Source organism: Equus quagga, chromosome 14, assembly GCF_021613505.1.
Source record: "Equus quagga isolate Etosha38 chromosome 14, UCLA_HA_Equagga_1.0, whole genome shotgun sequence".
In the NCBI taxonomy this organism is placed as follows: Eukaryota; Metazoa; Chordata; class Mammalia; order Perissodactyla; family Equidae; genus Equus; species Equus quagga.
The window spans coordinates 23,177,857-23,200,236 of record NC_060280.1 but is presented as its reverse complement, the minus strand read 5'-3'; the positions used below and the strand labels follow the sequence as shown (position 1 = coordinate 23,200,236).

Here is a 22,380-nt window from a genome sequence, read left to right as displayed (position 1 = left end):
GTTTTTGAGACAGTGAAACTGAAATATGGAGAGTTTAAATTATCTGCCCAATTCATACAGCTGGCAACAGCTTAGCCAGGATACTAAACCTGAATTCCAAACTTAAAATCCAAGTGTCTTTATGCTGAAAGTGAGTGTCAGAAGGCTCTTTCTCAGGAATATTTAGACACATTGATCAGTCTGTCACTCTGTGGAGACTAGGAAGAACAAGGTATGGTGATCATTATAACATGTTTATTATTGTGGTGAATTATGCAATCCATCTGACTAAGAAAAAAAAGACTATGGTGCAAAAGGAAAGTGAAGTTGATGACAGTACAGTAAGGTACTATTTACCCCAAAACAGGAAAAAAATAAAGAGAAAGGTAATTTTATAGTCTCAGAAATATGTTCTATCTGATCTTATTTGGCTGGATAACTGTAGGAGTTCCTCAGTCTTCTCTTAAGTCAACAGTAAACCTGAGAGGTCAAGGAGACTGATCTCCCCCAGCTGTGAAGAAGCAAGACACATGGACCCACAAATATCCCCCCTTTGGCTAAATTTACAGAAAAATCAACATTTACTTTTACAGGAGTAATCATAGGTCTAAGAAAACTCTCAGCCTCTTTCTCAAACAGGACACAGTTCTTAATTCTGTTACAAACATCCAAGTAAATGCAATAAATTCAGTAACTTTATTCAGGAAATCCATAAAGATGTGTTCTCCCCTAGAATATTAGCTTATCTATTCCCTCTTCCCCACTATATCCTAATAACAGTAGCTCTTGACAGATCATAAGAACTCTGTATAAACTCAAAGGATGAACAGAAAATGCATTGCTTGTCTAAATCAAATACCAGGCTCCCGACATCACCGTAGTGGAATGCCACATCAGGTTTCAGGAATATGTTTGGAGAGTCCTAGCTAGGGACTGGCTCTAAGTGGGATTCAAATCCCTGCACCTCATCAATTTAACTTCTACTCCTGAGATGCAGCTTACCAATGTTCCACCCAGCGGCCCTCTCTTTCTTCTACCACAGATGATGGGAAAGACTGGAAATATGGGTGGATCTAAAAGAGCCTTTTGCCTCTCATTTATGAGTTTAAAATCAAACCTGGTGATCTACTTAATAAAGCATCTGGAGGAGACGAGCAAGAAGCAGACCAGACTCTAGGACTAACAGTGTCCCAGAGACACTAGGAGAGCCATAAAAATCTCCAGAGTTTCTTCTACCACTTCTGCCTCTTCCTACTCCACAAATTGGTTTTCAGCTTGACAATCAATGTATATAAATGACAGAGACAAGGCTAAGTTCACCAGAGTTTTCTTCCTCCTAGACATAAAAATGAATTTATATTTTCTGGGCTCACTTGCCTAGTGGGGCTTTAAGACTAAGTGTGGCCAAGGAAATGCATGCACCTCTTCCAAGAATGGCCTTTACAACCTCCTAGATGTCATCTACACTCTCTCTTTTCCTCCTCCTCTGGCCAGATATAGATAACCCACTGGAAGACATTGAAGCCATAGAAATGGTAGAACCACACAATGGAAGGAGGCTAGAGCCCTGAATGACTGCGTAGAAGAGAGCTTACATGCATTGGACTGGATGTCACCAAGAAGTAAAATTCTATTATGTTAAATCACTGACAAATTGGAATTGTCTATTTCAACAGCTGGCAAGTTATCCTGACTAAGGCTGCAGACAGTGAGAAAATTGACATCCAATGCTAGAAAGATCACATAACAAGGAGAGCTAGCATGCCTACTAAATGGTACATCTAAGGAAAAGGGTTGGAACAATTCAAAATAATAGTGTGTGTTTGCAAGGGTTGGTTCCTTTGACGAGCCGTTATGAGAAATACATAATTTTAGAAGAAAGTTGGCTGGGTTTCAAGCAGAAATTAATGATAATAGAGAAAGTTCTTGTATAGAGAGTCTTGAAGAATTGTCCTACTGCTTTGGAGTTCAAAGGTTAAGAGAAAGTTTTAGAATGCCTGTGAGTAACAGAGACTCATAGAAACCAGCCCTGAGAAGAGACTAGATTGCATGGATACCTGTCCTATGAAGTCCGATAGCCTTGGACAGACACTATTACACAGATAAGGAGTGACGTGGGGAAAGAGTAAAGACATAAAGAAAAGAAAGAAATCTTAAGCTATGCCTGAGAAAATCCTTTGGATGTAATTACTAGTGCATGGAACTGACCTGCTACAAATAGATCAGACCTGTTAGGTTTTTGAGAGGGTTCATTGCCGAAGAAACATGAACTTGGATTTTAAAGAAAGGCTTTTTTCCCTCCAGTAATTTTATTGAGATCATGATGGTTTATAACATTGTGTAATTTGGGGTGTATGTTACTATTTATCAGTCTCTGAATAGACTTCATTGTGCTCACCACCAGTAGTCTAATTGTTGTCTGTCACCGTACATATGTGTCCCTTTACCCCTTTTGACCACCACCCAACCCTATTCCCCTCTGGTAACCACTAATCTGTTCTCTTTATCCATGTATTTGTTATCTTCCACATATGAGTGAAATCATGCAGTATTTGTCTTTCTCTGTCTGGCTTATTTTGCTTAACATCAAACCCTCAAGTTCCATGCATGTTGTTGAAAATGGGACGATTTTACTACTCAGCCATCAAAAAAAGATAAAGTTTCTGATTAAGAATTAAAACAATTCTTGATCCTAATATTTTACAACAGTAAGCAGGCTCCAAATGCAGTATCTGCAAAAGAAGTTACATTCTCCCACACCTGCTTCATATGTCTCCAGCCACATTGAAGAACGCACAAGGCCCCAAGGGGAGGACAAAGGCACATAGAAACAATGGCCAGGAGAGTTCCTCCAAGAGAACATAACCAGTGTCTAGCCAGGGAACTTCTCCCACTGTCAGGAGGTAAAAATATTGCAATGTCTGCCCCCCCACGTATTCTAGCATTACCACTGACAGTTTACTGTTAAACGTATTCCACACTTCACTCCCAACTGGGAACCTTTGTGGCTGGTACCAAGATTCTGCTCCACCATTAACTATGTGGTGGAAGGAGAAAGATAACTGGTCCGAGAAGAACCACATCATGACCTGATGAAGAGTACCACACACTCCTGAAGAACTTGGACTTTGTGCTGTGTACAGTGACTACACGAGAGTTGGAAAAAGGTTAAGTATGTTTTACATGCAAGAGTCTCTCTTATGTCATTTCTCTTAAGAAATGAATATTCAGTGACCCAGTCTCTCCTGTAGGCAGCTGGATCTATGTGAGGATTTTACCCAATGGAATAATAGAGAAAATTATGTAAATCTCTCCCCGATTGAGCTTCTCAAACCTCCTACAAGATCCTGCACATTCTCTGCCTTTGCTCCCCTGACAGCCAGATTCAGAAGCACCAGTGAAGCTCTCTAAGGGCCTAGAACCTGGAGGATTCACAAATGGAGGAAGCACGAGTCCTTAAATGTTGACGTGAAGCAAAGCCCCCATGGATTAGAATGGGATGTGGATGAGAAGTAAACTTACATCGTGTTAAGTTGCTGTGCTCTCTTTGTTGTAGTAACTAACTTTACTTGCATCGACTCATTCAATATATGATAGGCTGTGATGTGAACTGCCTCTGCTATCTATAACCTAGGGTATGAGAAACTTCAGAAAACTACAAAACGATCCAGTGGAAGTCTACAAATGCAGCTCACCCTTAGACAATGCAATAGGAAAACTGGATTTGTATAGCAAATGCGCCTAATGTCACACTCTTGACTCTGGTCCCTGTTAGTTGAATGACCTTTAGTCATTTATCTATTTGTTCAGTCCCCTAATCTGCAAAAATGGGAATAATAATAATTTGTGGGCTGTTTTGAACATAATCTCTCTGAAAGTAGTTTCTCTCTTGGTAACTATTTATACTAATCACTACTGTGTTAAACACACATAAAGCACTCAGTAACTAACTTCTGGTTGAGTAGACAAAGAAATGAATGAATGTTATTATCACATATAACACTAAGCCAAATACTGCTAATGTAACATCTCATTAAACACTGAGACACATTCTACCCTTACGAATACCTGACACAAGTCGTTGATTTGAGATTGAGTCCTAAATGTCACTGAAGTAAAGAAAATCAGAGTATAAATCGTTATATCCCTTTTATTTCTAAATTAATCTTTCAAATCCCCATGTGCCCCATGAGCAGGAGGCACAATATGTTCTTCTTGAAACCATCTACTACCCTCCCGCTAAGTGTTGGAGATCCCGGGGGTTTTCTGAATACGGAGCTGTCAGTCCCCTTTCAAACACCAGCAGAGGCTGAGAACTGAATTCTCCCCGGTATTGCTGTTCCCCTTGACAGGCAAAAGGTGGCACTGTTGACTTGCCAGCATTGAAGCGTTTATAAACCGGCAGTAATGCCGTGCTGTTTACACTCCCTGGCTGCACAGCCTTGATGTCCCACGCGGGGCCTTGGAACTCACAGCTCTCGTGGTTAACAACTACATGCTTAGAATATATCCCGAAGCACAATAACATATCTCGGTGACTATGTACTAAGAGGCTCCCAAACTCCACTTTATGATAGTGGAAAGCGTAGTTTTCTTCCCTCAACAATATTTAGGTCTTTATTTGGGACATTGGCCACGGGCATAAATTCCCTTTTTACTCCAGCTAATTTAATTCCAGCGGACTTGGTGCTCTCTCTTGCCGCTAGGTCTTGATTTAAATCTGCTCTGTTCCTGAATAGCAGTGCTCAATGCTTTCAGATCTTCGTCCTCAAAGGCTCTGTGTTCCTCATGCAAATTCCTCATGCAAATGTGACTAACTCTCAAACCAGGAAGTGAGGGGAGTGGCTGTTGGTAGGCCCTTCTCATGTTCTCAACACACCCCCTTCCGGTACAGGTGGATGACAGTTAGCCCATGTTAGCAGTGACTCTTCAAAGATTTTTTTCAGTTAAACTGACAAAACATCTGTACCCTACCAATTTATAATATTTCTTTCAGTTTTATCAAGATATAATTGGCATTCAACACTGTATAAGTTTAAAGTGTACTTAACTTACAAATGTTGTGAAATGCTTACCAAAATAAGTTTAGTTAATATCCGACGTCTCATATAGAAACAAGAAAAGGAAAGAAAAAAAGGTTTCTTCCTTGTGATAAAGACTTTTAGGATTTGCTCTCTTAGCAACTTTCAAATATACCATCTAGCAGTGTTAACTATAGTCGTCATGCTGTACATTACATCCCCAATACTTATTTATCTTATAACTGGAAATTTATACCTTTTATACCCCACCAATTTAAAATGCCTTTAGTTTGTGCTACTTCATTCTATCCATCCACTCAAGACAGTGTTCAAAGATTTCTACCAAGCACATTTTCTTATGCTATGGGAACTTCACGGCACAGCTGTGTCTGCCCTTCAAGATCTGGCTCCTTGAATTACCCTGCTCCCCCATCACCATTACGTGTAGGTGGACTCACCCCAAAGCGTGTCTTAGGACCATTGTGTGCAGTTCCTTGAACTACCTGCACTGGATGTGACAATTCTGTGAGAAGCTTGGTCCTCTCAACTTCTCTCCTTAGAACCAGAGTGGAGAGCCAAGCTTACATACATGACTTGTCTGTTTCTTATATTTAGGGCTTTATTACCATGGAACCAGAGATTCGCTGTAGACATTATTTGTCAACTCTTCACTTAGCTGCTTTATATCATCAGTAAGGAAATGTTTATGAGCACCTTGATGTGTCATTATTGTGCTAGCAGTGAGTACTGACAGTAGTGAGGAATGACAACTGGTGTGTTTGTCCCTACATCCTTTACAAATCTCTATGAGTTGGTAGTTTCTATCCTGTGTACACCTAGTTTGAGTCAAGCTTCTCATAATTATGTTGGCCTTTTGCATTGATCTAGAGAAGCCTGGTTCAATAATTAAGATCTGAATTTTGACCAACCAACAGACTCCTTTTTCAGTCCCCTCTGGGTTTGCACCTGTGTGAAAGTGTAGCTGAGGTAGAAAAAACTCTCCGAGGGAGACCATCAGAGTGGACCAGATGTTTGAAAATATCACCTGGATAATATGTATCATGTTTCTATGGATTATATCCTTTCTGCTAGACTTTTTTTAAAAAAAAACTCATTTTTATAATCATCCACAGAAAGCTCTTATGAAAATTAAATATTATCATGCACAGACACTGGTATTTTGCAAGAGCTCAAAACATTTGAGCTTTTCATTTCATTATTATTATTATCTTTATTATCAGTATATTAGGACATTGAGGTTATTAGTATCATTTTAGGCAATCAGTGTTGAAGTTGGCCCTTCTGTCCTCTGAGGGACAGTAGGAAGATGGTTGTGAATAAAACTCTTCTAGCAGCCATGAGTTGGAGAGAAGCCCTATTAGAGAATTTCCTTCTAAAAATGACAAGCACACCTGTGGCTCTGGCTTGAGAAAATGAGACCAAAGCCTGAGGGTATTAAGAGCCCCTTCCTGTAGGCAAGTGGATGTCATTTTCTTTCCTGCTGTTAGTGAGTGTGGCTTTGGAATAATCTGCCCCTGGAGCCCCCAGCAGCACTGAGTTGCAGTTACTCTATCTAATCCCCAGAGTATGGGACAGTCAATCTATTCCTGCCATCAGTTTTATGCCAAATTCTTTCATGGCTATGAAAGCTGCCCCTATAACATTATGTCATGTCTCTTCACCTACCTGCACTGTCTCTGGTTCCCTGGGAGCTACTGTGCACTGCAGGGTGCTGTTATAGCTGTCCCTCATGTCCTCACAAGCTTCAGACACAGAACCAACTGGAGCTGTGCTGTCATTAACTATCCTCCCTCAGCCCTAAACTCACCCATCCATACTGTGCTTTGTGATGCTGGGGTTTGGACTCTGGGACTCTTCTTTGTCAGCTGGAACCCTTTTAGTTCCCACCAACAGAGAGCAAAAGAAAAAGACTGGAAGGTTGAAGCAGGGTAGGGGATATTTGTTCCTTTCTATCTGTTCCTGTCTTGCCAGTATCCCTCAGCAATGACTCTTCATCCTGATAGTGGAGCTGATTCTATTCTCCAGAATTTGTTTGTTGGTTGGTTAGTTGGTTGATTCGGTTTTGAGTTTGGGTTTGGTTTGGGTTTTAGAACTCCCAGGATCAAATCAGCCTCACTGAACTCCCTCCGATGGACCAGTAGCAGAGCAGCACGATACAGTCCCATCCTCAGAGGTCTCCGTCCCACCTCTAAGGGCACCTCCTCCGAACTGCTGTGATGCTGGTACCAGTTAGAGGTAGCACCTTCCTCAGAGTTGTGAGACCCAGATCAATGGGCTGCCTCCAATCTTGTGATTCTGATCACCCAACCTCTGCCCAAGTGCAAGGTTCTTCCTGCAGGAACACTCTCTGTGTTACTTCAGCATCCCCTATTTCGCTTTTCAAGTCTTCAATACCCATTTAATCAATTGTTACATTAAATTCTCTAAAAATAACCATTCTGATTTCTTTTCTCTTGACTGAATTCATTGTTATCCTGAAACCTGACACTATGCTCTGTCTTCCTGCCTTCAACTAGAGCTCTTGGGCAGAGTTCATAGATCGAATAAGACATGACTTTCAGTTCACTGCATGCATAGCTTCAACCTATAGGGGAAGTGGCCAACCCACTGCCCCGGTCAATTTCCCCATTTCCTGGGAAATGGTATCCCCTCTCTTCACCCTTCTCTCAATCTGTTTTCTCATTTTCAAGACTCCCTGAAGGTAGTGAGCTGTGTGGGATAGAATAAGAAGCTGGCGTTTCTGCATATTATTTCTGTACAATCCTATAGATGCTTTGTCAGGCAGGACTCTGCCTTCTCTGAGAACCTTCTGGTTCTCAAGGAAGCTGATACAGCCAGGGAATACCTATGAACAGCTAGAAGGACAAAACGCAGGCAAAGGAGAGTAGGGTAGAGGCCTGGCCTCTAGCTTCAATTGTACTTGAAGGGTCATTTCTATAGGAGCCTAGGCTCTTGAATCTGGATTTGGATCTCTGTCACTTCCCAGGTATGTGATCTTTGGTAGTTTCTTCTCCTAAAAGCAACTTATTTTCTGCTATGCAAAATGGAAGTACCTGAGGAATGTTGTGAAAATCAAATTTACTGAGGTATGATTGCCTAGGCTCAAAGAAGTTATTCAAGAAGTATGAGTTTATTCCTCTTGCCTCCCTCCACCTGAACCAGTGAGAAGAGTAGAGGAAGGAATCTGGGTCAGTTATGAAGTGAACTTCAGTGTGCATAATAAATACTCACTTACCAGGCTTTTCTCCATCTCACTGTGTAGGCAAAATAACTGAGGGGAAAGGAGAAAAGGAATTAGAAATTTTACATGTTCGTACCCCTCTCTGCAGCAATTTCTGAATTCCTTGTTTTATCTCTTTAGTCCGAACGCCATATACAATAGGGTTCAAGGCAGGGGGTATGAGATGATGAAGGACATTGAGCAGGATCAGGATGTCCATGGGGACCCTCTTTCTGGACACGTTTGTCAGCACCACAACCAGCAGGATGGTGCTGAAGAAGAGGATGAGGATGAAGTGGGAGACACATGTGCTCAGGGCTTTGACTGCAGCCCCCTCGGCCTTGAATCTAAGCACAGCTCTTAAAATGAAGGTGTAGGAGAGGAAGATGAGGATGAAATCTGAGCCTAGTAAGGTCCAACCAGCCACCAATTGGTAGATTCTGTTAAGGGTGAAATTGTCACAGGAGAGCCTGGACACAGACAGGTTGGCACAGATGCAGTTCTCAATGACATTTTTCCCACAATAACGGAGCCGAGCAGTGAGAATAGGAATGGGTGCAGTGAGGAGGGCATTCCGTGTGACAATGAAGACACTAGCTCTGGCCACAAATTGATTAGTGATGATGGATGGGTATCGCAGTGGGTGACAGATGGCCACATAGCGGTCATAGGCCATGACCATGAACGTGCAGGACTCCATGGGGAGGAAACTGTTCATGATGAACATCTGGAAGAAGCAGGTGGAGAAGCTGATGGACCTGAGGTCAAACCAGAAGATGGCCAGGACCTTGGGGATAACAGTGAAGCAGAGCACAATGTCCAGCAGAGAGAGGAGGCTGAGCAGATAGTACATAGGCTCTTGCAGAGAGGCCTCCAGCCAGATGGTGATCAGAAGGGTGGCATTGGCCCCCATGGCCAGAAGGAAGAGGAGGCTGAGGGGCAGGGACAGCCAGTGCTGCCAACTCTGGTAGTTAGGGAAGCAGATGAGGAGGAATTCAGAGACTGGAGCAGTGGAGTAGTTGTTGGATGATGCCATGAAGGAATCTTGAGCTGAGAAGGCTCCTCTTGACTGTTTGTATGGGCAGATACAAGAGGTAATTTTGTTTAATTGACTCCAAACTTTACCTCTCACTTACTGTTTAGGACACAAATGATATATAGGATACTCTTCCCAAATAAGGCAAATTCCAGTCAATAGCCTAAAGGTAGACTTGTGAGACTTGACAAATCATGCTACGGTCTATGAAGAAAAATGAATCCATGGAAAAACTAATATTTGAAAACTGAATAATGATAGGTAGAAACCTCACAACATTAAAAATGTACAACAAATTAGGTCAGTATAGTTCCAGAGTAAAAAAAGCAAAATGTTGATAGCATAAAGAAGATAGGCCAACAATACATCTAGTTTTACAATAATCTACATGTGATGAAGGAGGCATCAAACATATGGTGGATAAGAAGTTTTTTTAATAGATGTTTTTGAGACAATTGTTTACATTATTAAGGGGATAAAACCTTTAATTAGGTCCTCACCTACTACCATACCCAATATAATTTGAGATGGATAATTTTGTTGTATCGCTTCCTCAAACTCAGGTATACTAGAAAAAAATAGAATGTAGGATTGATTAAATTAGTATTTTGCTAAACTCTAATCTTATTTGAATATAACCATTCATTTTCCAAGGCCTGCACCTGACCATCCCAGTGCTCTTGGAATAAGCCTAAAACAACAGAAAAGCCTGCTTTTACTATAAGTTTATTGTTGCCATCTTTAAATGGACCCTCAATATTGCCTGTCCATCTTACAAAACTTCCCTGATCAAACTTCCCCTCTTGCCAAGACCCTTTTCAGATCTTCATTCTTTTCAAATCTTGAACTTGACTCCTTCTCTTGGAGGATGATATCAACTACTACCTCACAGAGAAAAGAGGTGTCCAGTGAGATTTTCTTCAACTTCTCAAGATAAAACTTACAAATCTACTTGTCTATTCTCCCAAGTTTTCCTGTCTCCTCCCATTACAATAGAATCTGCCCATTCTCAAAATGTCAAACCTTCCACTTGTACATTAAATCCTAGCCCTCCTAGCCTTGTATCAATTGTTCATTTGAGTTCCGTAATTTGGGGCCATATTGTCTTCTTTACTGGATCTGCCCTGTCTTTCAAACATTCTCCAGTATCTTTCATCTTTAAAAAGAAAAATAAGAAAGCCTCTTTCTTGCCTTCCAGCTATTTCTCTCTCTCCTTCCCTTCACAACCAAACTTTCTCACAAGCACTGCTAGACTCCTTGTCACCATTTCCTCACCCCACATTCATTCCACAATGCACTTCAGTGCGGTTTCCTTCTCCATTAGTTCCACAAAATGGCTCTCAAAAAACGTCACCTTTAGAGTGTTGAATCTTGCTGAAACAATTGATCAAATCCTCTTTCCTGAAACACTCACTTTGGTTTAATTTGCATCACGGTCTCATAACTCCTGATCTCTTTCTCATTTTCTCTTACATGTTTTTCATCCACAATCTTCATCAGTTTCAAGGTTCACTCCTGGGCTCTCTTTGATTTTCTTTTCTCCTCTTTGCTATTCTGTTCTGCTCTTTCTTCCACTTTTTTTCTCTTTTCCGTATCCTCAGCCAATTACCTTCTCTATGTTGATGATTGCTAAATTATCTCTCTTACCTAGAACTCTTTAAAAGCCTACTTGATGTATCAACTTGTGTCTCAAAGGTACCCCAAACTCACCATATCCAAAATTGATTTATAATATTTCTGCCAAGCCTGTCTTTTTCTAACATCTCCTATCTCAGTGAATGGCATATATATCTAGATGGTTCCATAAGCCAAAGGCTAGAAACTATCTTCAACATATTCTTTATCTGTACCACCCATTACAAAACCACCAGCAACACCTGTCAAATTTCCCTTTTAATTAGTTCTTGAGTCTATCTACTTCTCCATCTCCACTGTCAAGAATAAAAGATTATTATCTCCTGAGTGAAAACATAAATTGTCTCCTAATGCATTCTAGGTTTCATGATAAAATCATTCTCTACATTGAAACCGGAGAAATATTTTAAAATATAAGTAAGATCTCACCACTCATCTACTTAAAATATGTCATTGGCTTCTCATTGTTAATAGAATAAAAACAAGATCTTTAACTTGAACTTTATTAGATCGTAAGTTAATGAGAGAGAAACTACACCTGTTGTTTTTTCATCGCTATATGTACAGTGTATAGGTAGATTCCTTCATAGGTATTCATAGTCAATTGAAAAAATTATTTAACAAATAAGTAAATGAACGAATGAACAAAAAGTCATATATCATTTGTCTGCCTCCTCACTTTTCAATGTCATCTGACATCCCTCTCTCTCTTGAGCTCCAGCTATACTGTCCTTCTTTCAGATCTTCAAATACAACACGTACTTTCTACTCCCACTTCTCTTGGAAGACTGTGCTTCCACAATACATCCGCTTACTTTCTATTTATCCTTTACATCTAAGTTCAAAGATTCCCTTCTCTGGGAGGTTTCCTCTAACCCTCTCCAGACAAATCTAAGCCTTCTATTTTATGTTCTCATAGTACTTTGTTCCACCCTCACATTTTGTAGTTATATACTTGTGTGATAATTTGGTTAAATAACCTTTCCCCCAAGTCCTATTAGGCATTTTATGCCATGAAAGTAAGGACCATGCTCATCAATTAGTATAGTGCTTGGCATGAAGTGGTGGCCAACAATATTTGTAGAAAAGATTCATTGCTAGGTTTATGAATAGAGTGATAGAGGATAACAAAATAAAATTTTCTAAATTAGCCTGAGAAGAAAAAGGAAGCCTTCCTAAAGTTGCTAACACCTTAGCTGAGTTTTAATGGATGTGGAAGACTTATAAATGTGCAAAAAACTATGGGTAATATATTTGTAAAAGCATGGAAATGAATTGGAGAAAAACTTTGGTAGAAAATTCTATGTAATATTTAATCTGACCAGAGCCAAGAGGATGGGAAGTTGGAAGAAAGAGCAGAAAATGGAATTGAAAAAAAGAGAAAGCCAGATCATGAAGGACCTTTTCTATGCTAAGGATTTTAGAATTAATCTTATGGATAAAGAGAAGACAAAGAAGTGTTCCTGTTAGGAGAGAGAGAAGACTAGATATGGGCTACACGAAGATAACTCTGGATGCAATGCTACGGATTTGGGTAAGAAGAGAGAGCAGAAGCAAAAAGAATGAAAGTTGAATAGTCCAGATGAGAAGTGATGAGTGTCTGAACAAAGACTGAAGCCCTGAGGATGGGAAGAAGGGGCATGTTCTAGTGGTAATGTAGACAGAATTTAATGACAGATTAGTTATGAAAAAGATGGTAGATGAGAAGCCCAGGATGACATCCTGTTTTCTCACGTGAGTAAGTAAATAGAATCACTAAGATATGAAACACAGGCAAATGAGTATGTTTAGTATATATGGGTATATGTCAAGGCTGAGGTTTTTATAATCTCCACATAGAGATTCATCTTAGGCTGCTGGAAATGAAGTTTTAATAAATTAGAAGTTCCTGGTTTATGATAAAAATTCAAAAAGCATCAGCGCATGACTGATGTAGGGAGAAACATAAGGCTGAGATTAGAACACTGGTAAATAATAACATTAAAAGGGCAAAAAAAAAGAGAGACACAAATGGAGGGTCTGGAAAGGTATGAAGAAAATCAGAAGTGCCCAAGGAAAAATTAAAGAGAAAATTTCAAGGAGAGTATGACCAACTTGTCAGTTAAGCAGAAGTCCAATAACTTGAGAATATGAATAGCCATTAAATTTTATCATAAGAGTGCCGTTAGTGACCTAGACAAGAGTAATTAGTTGGGCTGCTGGCAATAGAAACCAGAATAAATGGAAGTGAAGAGTTAGTAGGTGAGGAAGTATAAGGAGGAAGAGTTGACTATGTAGCTAGAGAGCCTCTTTCAAGCTTGTAAGTGAAGAAAAAAAGCAAGACAGAAGTGAGACATACCGCAGCATGCTTCTGTGTTTAGGGAAAGGTTAAAGATTCAGAAGGAAAGTAAGACACTTGAAGTAGTTAGTTCATTAAGAAAGCAACCTCTATTGTTATTATCATTTTCTTTGTAGCCCTTATGTAGGGTCTGGACCTTGCTTGCTCAGCAAAAGCCCACAAGCCGATTACAACCATGTGTCCTTCTGGCTTCCTTCTGGGCAGGACACCCAACTGGGTTTGTGACAATCCGGGGCCTGGTCAGCCCAGGTACTACCTTATCTTGCTTAAAAAACAGTGCATCTTAAAGACATACAGAGCCCCTCCACATGAGCCACTATTCCTGGGAATGCTGGTGGTACCAGGGAGAGCCTTTGTCCAGCATACAGCCTTTGTGTCCCCTGCTTATAAAAGAAATCCCCTCCCCACTCACGGTAGCAGGTGCATGTTGCTGTCCAGCCAGCCACCACTGGACCTCTCTGTAAGTAACTCCCAATGAAACTATATGTCTCACTCACCATCTCTGGGTCTTTTCTTTGGTCTCTCTGCAACCTATCCCACGCTGCTTTCCTAACTGGGCATGCAGCCAGACACCTTAACACATAGCTTTTACACCTCTCTGTCTCCCTCCACCCTACTGTGAAATATGTGAGGACAAATAAAGTGGGCTTTTCCATTTATACATACCAACATTCTTTAACACCCTATAGATTGTTAATAAAAGTCCATTGAAAAACGTTTTGAATTGCTGGGCCTTGGCGTTTTACATTGATGGAAATTTTCAAGGAGGGAAGGTTAGAGGGGAGAATTAAACAGAGTTTCAGCGTGCTTAAGAGGCCTCTGAGAAGGGGACAGGAGAAGTTCTGATCAGTACTATGAATGGTGGTCACTGAGGTTCGTGTGGCAGTCTGCAGAGGGCTGGGTGGGGCACAAAATCCATGTTGGAACTTGGAGCTTATTCACACCACTATTTGCAGGTGTTCCTTGAGAGCCTGCCCCTTGGCTAATGGTAAGACCCTGTGCTAGTTCTCTGATTTGATAAGTCTTTTGCCCTTGCCCTAAATACAAACACCAACAACTCTATTGCTCCTAATATGTTAATAAGAATTTTCTTCAGTGTCTCCCAGTCCAAATCATTACCAAAATACTCATTTAAAATCTCATCTCCTTGCACCAGTCTTTCCTCTCTTCCTTGACCCTTATCCTCCCCGTATCCTATATCCTAAATAGGGCACTCTCCTTTTCTAGTATCATTTGACATGATCTTCATTCCTGTTCATGCTCCTCCTCAAAGGCCACTCACTGTTCCAATTCTCCCACGTATCTGCTTCCATTCATCACATGTTGGCTATTTACTTGTAGATAGGCTTTATTGGCAGAAACTCATCAAGCTCAGGACACTTGTCTCAAGCCATCCGATGTTATCACTTAAGCTCTAAAGCGCATTTCTTCACTACTTAACATTCGAGAAAGGGGGGGAAAGGGGTGAGGAGAGATGAAAAAATCTAGAATAGGAAAGAAGGAAAAGGGAACAGATTCCTAGATGTTCTAACAGATGGAAGTGCATACATGAACATGTCAATAATGTGGTACATAGAATAAATATTAATTTAGGAACTCTGATACTGGATTGACAATATTAGCTCATATATACCAAGTTTGTAGTATGTACCAGGCCTTCTTCTAAGTTCATTATATGTGTTAATGTCAAGAGCAATGTCAAGAGCAAAGTAGTTGAGAATCTTTCTCAATACAGTTCTGGTTAGTCCACCTGGAGTATCTTATCCAATTCAGGACACTATGTATTAAGAAATTCCTTGTCAACCTGAGACATAGTCATAGAGAGTTACAGGATGACAAAAAAAATTGATCCCTTTTGGAGGTGGAGATCATTTTTACAAATTATAGATACATGGACTGCAAAAAACAAGGACAGCCATGATAACTTCAAAATATATGAATGGTTGTTTTAGGGAAAAGAGCAAAGATAGGATATCAGAAAGAAATCACAGAGAAACTGAATTGCATTAAATATGAACGCGAGCTTTCTGTCAGTCTAAAGAAAGGTACCCATCTGCAGTTTAAACTACTCCACTGGGACAGGGTTGGGGTGAATCTCCTTCATCAATATTTTTTCTGACTCTATGTCCCAGGGGACCAGTGACAAACTAAACTCAGCATCCCTAATACTTTTTATCCCATTGTAGGATTTATAGACTTCCTTTCTTTCCTGGTCAGTCAAGATGAAGCCCAATTCTCTACTTGCACTAAGTCTCTTAACAAAGCAAGGAAATGGGGCCCTCTTGTAGGAAGGCAGAGGGAAGAAAGAGAAACTAGGATGCTCCTTAGTTTAGAGGTGCTCAGGATTTCTGGGTGCTAATGCATCCAGGTTCACCACACCTTCCACCTCCTTGTTGCCTTTTTCTTCCCATTTATTGAAGCTTTCCTGTTAGTAAAGGATCCTTGCCAGCCTTGTTACTCTTCCTATCTAGATCCAATATAGCCTGTGCTTCCCTCCCTTGGCCCTGGAACTTATAGAAGATGTAAAAGGATGTGTCCTTTATGATGGATTAGCTGTAGTGTTAACCATGCTGGGATTTTGCTGAATAAATCCTGAGAGTTTTTTGAGCTCCTTATTCCTCTCCTACCCCCCTTCTTAGACCCAGATGAGAAAAACAGCTTGGGAAACAGAGACTTGGGGGATGAGGAGCTGAGTCCTTTTGGAACTCTGTCTCTTGGTGCTCTTGCAGGTAGGGAGTTGAGATGTAAAGGATGAGCGATTTGAAACTGAAGTGAGAACATACCTAGAATCCAGCAGCCAGGGATCTGGTGCATAAGCCCGGCACACAAACACAGACAAAAATGCAGCAAAAGAGGCTATAGAACAACCTCTTTATAACAATAACTCCAATGTTTTGAGCAATTTCTGAGTGACCCAAACTACTTAAATTCTTTATATAGCTTTTCTTACTAATCAATTCCCTACTCTTTGGAGTAGGAACTATTATCCCCACTGTGTAGGGATAGATGGAAAGATGAAGCTTTACCCAAAGTCACACAGACTACATTTGTAGCCGTGTCGGTCTGATTCCAATGTCTGTATTCTGAATGACTCTACTGTCTCCACAATACTGATAAATGTGACTGTAGGTATTGCTATCCTAAGCAAAAATCCTAGCAAATCAAGTTCAACAAACTTTTAACTGAAAAATACATTTATCTCCTAAAAAATGCAAAGAGAGCTCAATATAAGGCAATCTGTCAACCTAACTTAACACATCAAGGTTGTGGATAAGGTCATGAGAAAAAATCACTCAAATCACAGTAGATTAAATCTTAGTTCTGGTGTTTGTTATTTGTGTGACTCATCCATTAAACAAATGCTTATAAACTCCACAAACTGTGTTCAACACTGTTTACAATGGGGAATAAAGCAAACATAGTTTTTGTCCTCACCAAGAGTTCACTCTAATTATGTGATTGTTAGAAGAAATTAGGCATCTCTAAATGTATTTATTTGAATAATTTCTAAGATATCCTTAGGCAAAAACAGCACATAGAATGCTACACAAAATAATTTTGTAATGCCATACAAAGAATACATAGAAATAAGTATATATATATATATGCATACTTTAGTATATATATTCTTCTATATAATCAAATTACCTCTGAAAGGACACATGAGAAACCTGTAAGAGTATCGCTTCTGGGAAGGACAAATATGTGCTTGGCAGACAGGAATAGAATGGTACGTTAGAGATTGCTAGTTGCTTTCCCAGTGCCCCACATTCTTCCTTAGTAACAAAAACCATGATTCTATTTGGATACTCATGTAGACTGCCAAAATACTAAATGTCCCAGATTCCAAATGTTAGCAGATGTCATTTGGTGGGGTTTCAGAAGACTCTTTAATGTGAACTTACTCAGCTGAGAAATGAAGGTCATTAGCCCTCACTCCTGCCTCATGGAACATGCATAGGATCGATGCTTGAATTTCTAGCAACCACCTTAAACTATCAACAACTTTGAGGATGAAAGTCAGATTTTAAGCATGGTAAAGCAGAAAGAGATAAACTGGTGAAGCTCTGGTTTCAGTCCTGGATATCCACCTTTGAAACTCTTACATGGAAGCAAAATAAATTCTAATTTGTTTAGGTCATCAGTATTTGAATTTCATTTTAGATGCAGCCAGAAATAATATTAACTGATACAGAGAATGAGTTACTTTTACTACATACTTTTGTTAAATTTTTGAACCCAGTGCATATATTGTCTATTTTTAATTAAACATACTTTTAATTGTATTCTTTTGATCATATAGATGAAAATATAAAATAAGTAAATGCAGAAAGCTTTGGTAATTATACAAAAGAAAATATAAAAAGTCCTGTCATATGCCATCATAAAGCATTACCATAGGAGCATTACTTTCGATAAGTGGATCAAAAAGGCCTCAACTAAAACATGTACGAATAAGAAAGAAAACAAGAGTAGACGCAGAGGGGCCAGTCAGAAGACTATTATGTGGTCCAGGCAAGAGATGGTGGTGGCCTGGACCAGAATGGTTGCAGAGGAAATGAATCTGAGTGGACAAATTTTGGAAGAATAGTCAAGTAGATATACTGATGAATTAGAAATGAGGTATTCAATGTATAAATCAAATATGATTTTTAGGATTCTGTCTTGGACAACTTGCTTGATATTAGCCCATTTTCTGCAATGGCATAACACAGTAAGATTTCTGGGCATTGTTGAGTTTACATTTGAAGTCTGTGATGATAAATTTAACATGAAATCAGTAAGCTTACTTATGAGATTTCTTTCTAGCAAGTTTCAGTCTTTCACAGAGGAGACACATAGTTAGATTTAAACAAAGTTTGGGCTTTTTTGAAGAACTACAAAGGAGGTTAGATTATTTCCAAGAGAATAATTAGCTGGTGGGCCATAGAATCTAGGCTAGACAAGGAATAAATTCAAGACGAGAGAGGGATGAGTAATAGTATGAAGGTGATTCTGCTAATGGCTTGGTTGTCTTGATGTCTAACAATTGGGACCGTACTAAGGATACTTGAAAATTTGAGCCTGAAGCTAGAAAGTGATAGTCATAAAGCAGGACATGGATTAACCACAAAAATGAAATAAATCAAAAATTGGGAATTAAACCAGAAAAGTTAAGTTTTGAGTACAGGCTGAACTAAGTATTCAAGCATTTCCAGTTTTCTCAGTAGTGGAAAAACTGCATGCACATGACATTCTGATGAAAAACAAATGCATATAAATGACGTAATTAATAGTTATAAGAGGAGCTTCATAGAGTATAATTACTTAAATTAGGGATAAATCTGAAAAGAGACTGAGAGAGGTTTAGACTTCAGGCAAAAAATATGTTCAACAAAGAAATAATTTGAGACTTGAATTTTTAGCCTGTAGTATCTTCCACTGATTTTAGACAAATAATTTAGTTAGGTAATAAATAATTTATTTAATTTTCTTGTTGTCTCACCTGATCCACCTGTAGGCATCATTGCCTAGAAGCTACCTTACATTAGAAAATGGGCAGAAACGTATTCTCCTGGTACTGTTTACAAATTTGTCTGGGATTGGTGTAATTGTAGCAGTCTGCTGCTTAGATGGAGCTTCCTATCCCTTTACATTGCACAGGAGGATGGGGCCCATCCGTAATAGATACTTTAGGAGAACAAGGAGATACCATCTCAGTGGGCAAGCAGGGCATGAGCTTTGTCCACTGGGAACTTAGTGACACAATTCTATTCACTTGTGCTGGGAGGTATGCACCTGGAACTGAATAGGACTGTGCAAAGATAGCACCAGGACTGACTGACGGCCAAAACTGAAATTTCAAAGACCATGCTACTATCAAGCCAATAAAAAGTGAAAGTGCTGCTTTGTAATTTCCACTTCTCCCATCCTTATTTTTTCTTTTTCTCCACAAGTTCCTAACTGGAACTCCCTGAATTCACTGACTTCTATATTTACGTTCTACTTAGAAACACTGATACATTTTTCTTGCCAATCTAATACTCATCCTTTGATCTCTCACTCTAAACAATACAGCCCAATCAATAGCAGTTTCTAATTTCTCCTATGATTAAAAAATAATACATTGACGTTCTAATATTTGAATTATATGATATTGTATATTATTTAAAGTTCAGCAAAATCTCATCCATTAGAAATAACTGGTATAAACAATCTACTGTGTATCTTTCATCTATGTTTCTCTATGTGTATGTTAACATTTCATATATAAGTAAATGACATTATTCCATATCAATTTAACTTACATACGTGGGTCTGTTATAATCTTTTTATTATATCCCATGCCTTTACACTAGGCAACAACCATTTTATATACTACGAGTTTGTAGTATGTTTTATTATCTGGTAAGGTGTGACTTGAATCTTTTTAAAGATCTTCCATTTTAAAGAATCTTACATTGGCAAAACTTTCACCTTCCATATGCATTTTAGAATAACTGGAACAAATGTTCCTCTGACAATCTTGCTGGAATGTTTCTTGAAGTTGCATTGAATTTATCAATTAATCTGAGGAGAACTGACATCTTTAAAATGTTCATGTGTCCTTTCCCTGTACATGGTGTATCTGTACACTTAATCAGGTCTTCACTTAAATACTTTAAATGTAATTTTAAAATGATATCCTTAAAGGTCTTGTGTGTTAGTTAGGATGCCAATTTCTACATATGAAAAAGTTTTTTCCTATTGTAAATAGTATGTTAATTTCCAATACTTTTGGATGATTTTTTGCTAGTATCTCATATCTGAACATCTTACGAAACATAAAGTTAATTCTAAAAATCTGTCTATTATTTTTACTGATTATATCGTATAGAAATAATGATAGTTTAACCATTTTTATTTTGGTTCCTAAAACTCTTCTTTCTCCCTTGACTTATTGTGTTGATCAGGACTTTCTTTACATTGAACAGTAACAGTGATAAGGGCATTCAGCTCTGTTCCTCTTGGTGCATTGCCCTTGGCATAAAGGAGGTGCCTCCTCCAAGGTTATACCCTTCCCTGGGGCAACCCCCATCCCATGACTAGTTGATGAGAGAGGAAAAAGGCCTGGCACACACACGTCAATTTAGACTACTTTGAAAGGCCATCCCAGAGCTCCCTATGTGATTGTGTGAGTTCTTGTTCTTGTTTTCGTTTTTGTTTCTTCAAATATTTTTGGATAGTTTTCGCACATGCACGTGCCCATCAGTACCCTGCTGAATACTCAAGGGGGCCCTCTGTAGATCTTGGGAATTTTCTTTCCATACAGTTCTCTCTCCTCCAATACTCTAGCCTGTGAACTCTCCCTACCTTAGACTCCTCTGACTCCCATGTCCTTCTCCTCAACATAGGAAGACTGTCAGGCTACACCTAAGTTCACCCTTCCTTTGACACAGCCTGGAATCTCCCTCCAATAAGCTGCCACAAGCTTTCTCACTAAACAGAACTCACCTCATTTGTTTCTTGTCTCTCAGAGATCATTGTCCTCCATTGCCTGATGTTCAATGTCTTCAGAACCATTGTTTTATATATTCTGTCTAGTTTTCTTTGTTGTTTCAAGTGAGAAGATAAATTCAGTCTTTGTTGCTCCATTTTGAGAAGCTATAGTTCTTCTTGAGTGTGTAAAATCATGCTGGACAAGCAAATGAAAGCACCATCCAACTTCTCCATCCAACTGACTCCTCCCTGGACTCAGGGCTGGATTTGGTACTATATAAACCTCCACCCTCCCCACAGTCAGGAGAGATCTGTTTTACAGCTGAAGTCCTAGTATCTTAGGAGAACTATGTACAATGATAAAAAGAGTAAACACCTCTGGGGGAACCTGAGGTCAGAGTGATTCAGGGACTCCAAAATGTATGTAAGGAATTTGAAGAAAATAGATTTTAGGACTGGAGGAAGGGCAGTGGTGTACAGAAATGGGAAAGTAAGTGAAATGTGACTAATTCAGGACCTTCAACACTAAGAATGGCACTTAGATTTATTTTTAAGTGAGGAGTCTATCAAAGTTTTCCTCTTCATGTGTGGAGACAATAGGATGTGTACCCAGAATTAATATGAGTGTCTCAGGGAAGAATATGTAGCTATGAATCTTTTTTGCACAGGATTAAGCAGGGACAGCTGCATGACCAGGCCTCCAGGTTAATTATGTTCAGCTCTGGGGAACCTAATCTCTGTCTTCACCCATAAGAAGAGAACCTTATTCCAATATTCCCTGAATAACCAAAGACTGGAGATGACAAAGCCACGGAATTGTCAGCATGAAAATATAGTCATCTTTCTCTTCCTGTCACACATCCAACTGATAATCAAGTCCTGCTCACTCTTTAAAGAAAATCCTTTAAAATACTTTCCAACCACATTTTTATGACTTTTCCATTAAAAGAATCAAGCAATTCCCAGCCTCTATCTTTCACCAAGTTCATGTCATACTCTAATACCGTATAACATATACCATTGGATACACCATATCCAATGTTTGCAATTTACCAGTCAAGAGACATTTTAAAAACAAAGATCATATTTGTTGAAAACAAGGGATTAGTACTCTCTACATTTCAAATGGCTTAAAGAACTTTGGAATCTACTCAGCTTAATCAGTGCTTAAATACCTCTTAATAGAGAGGTCCTTGCTTTCATCTTACTGAAGTTTGCAAATAAGAAGTATGTCTGACCTTTGGGTAAGTTTACTGGATGAGCCTGAACCCTAAATTACCTATGACTCATGTAAATAATGACATCACTGAATACCAACTACAATAATATATTATGTTTCCTCACCCATTTACACAAGATTGTACCATCCAGAAGTTTAACCATATGCCATATTTACACTCCCCTCATTTGAGGCACTTGGGTGAAGCTCCAGGCCATATGGGGCATGATTTTGAGTAAACAGACTGTCATCTATATCACCCCAGTCAGTTTTACCACTTCCCACATTACTGATCTTCTCATTCCCCACCTCTACTTCCAAATGGGTCCTCAGTGTTCTGGATTTTCCATAAAGAGCTTAAAGGGAGATGAGGCTTCTGCTGAGCAAAGGCTAGTACTATTATGAATACTATCCTTTTGTAACAGAAGCTTGAACAGTCATGATGATAAAAAG

At 39.3% G+C, this 22,380-nt stretch overlaps 1 protein-coding gene across 1 annotated transcript in view; it reads right to left on the bottom strand.

Moving 5' to 3' along the window:
• The window catches only part of LOC124252247 (olfactory receptor 56A4-like), a 128,588-nt gene that overhangs the window by 25,657 nt on the left and 80,551 nt on the right, over positions 1–22,380 (bottom strand). The gene's annotated exons all lie outside the window — the stretch shown is intronic.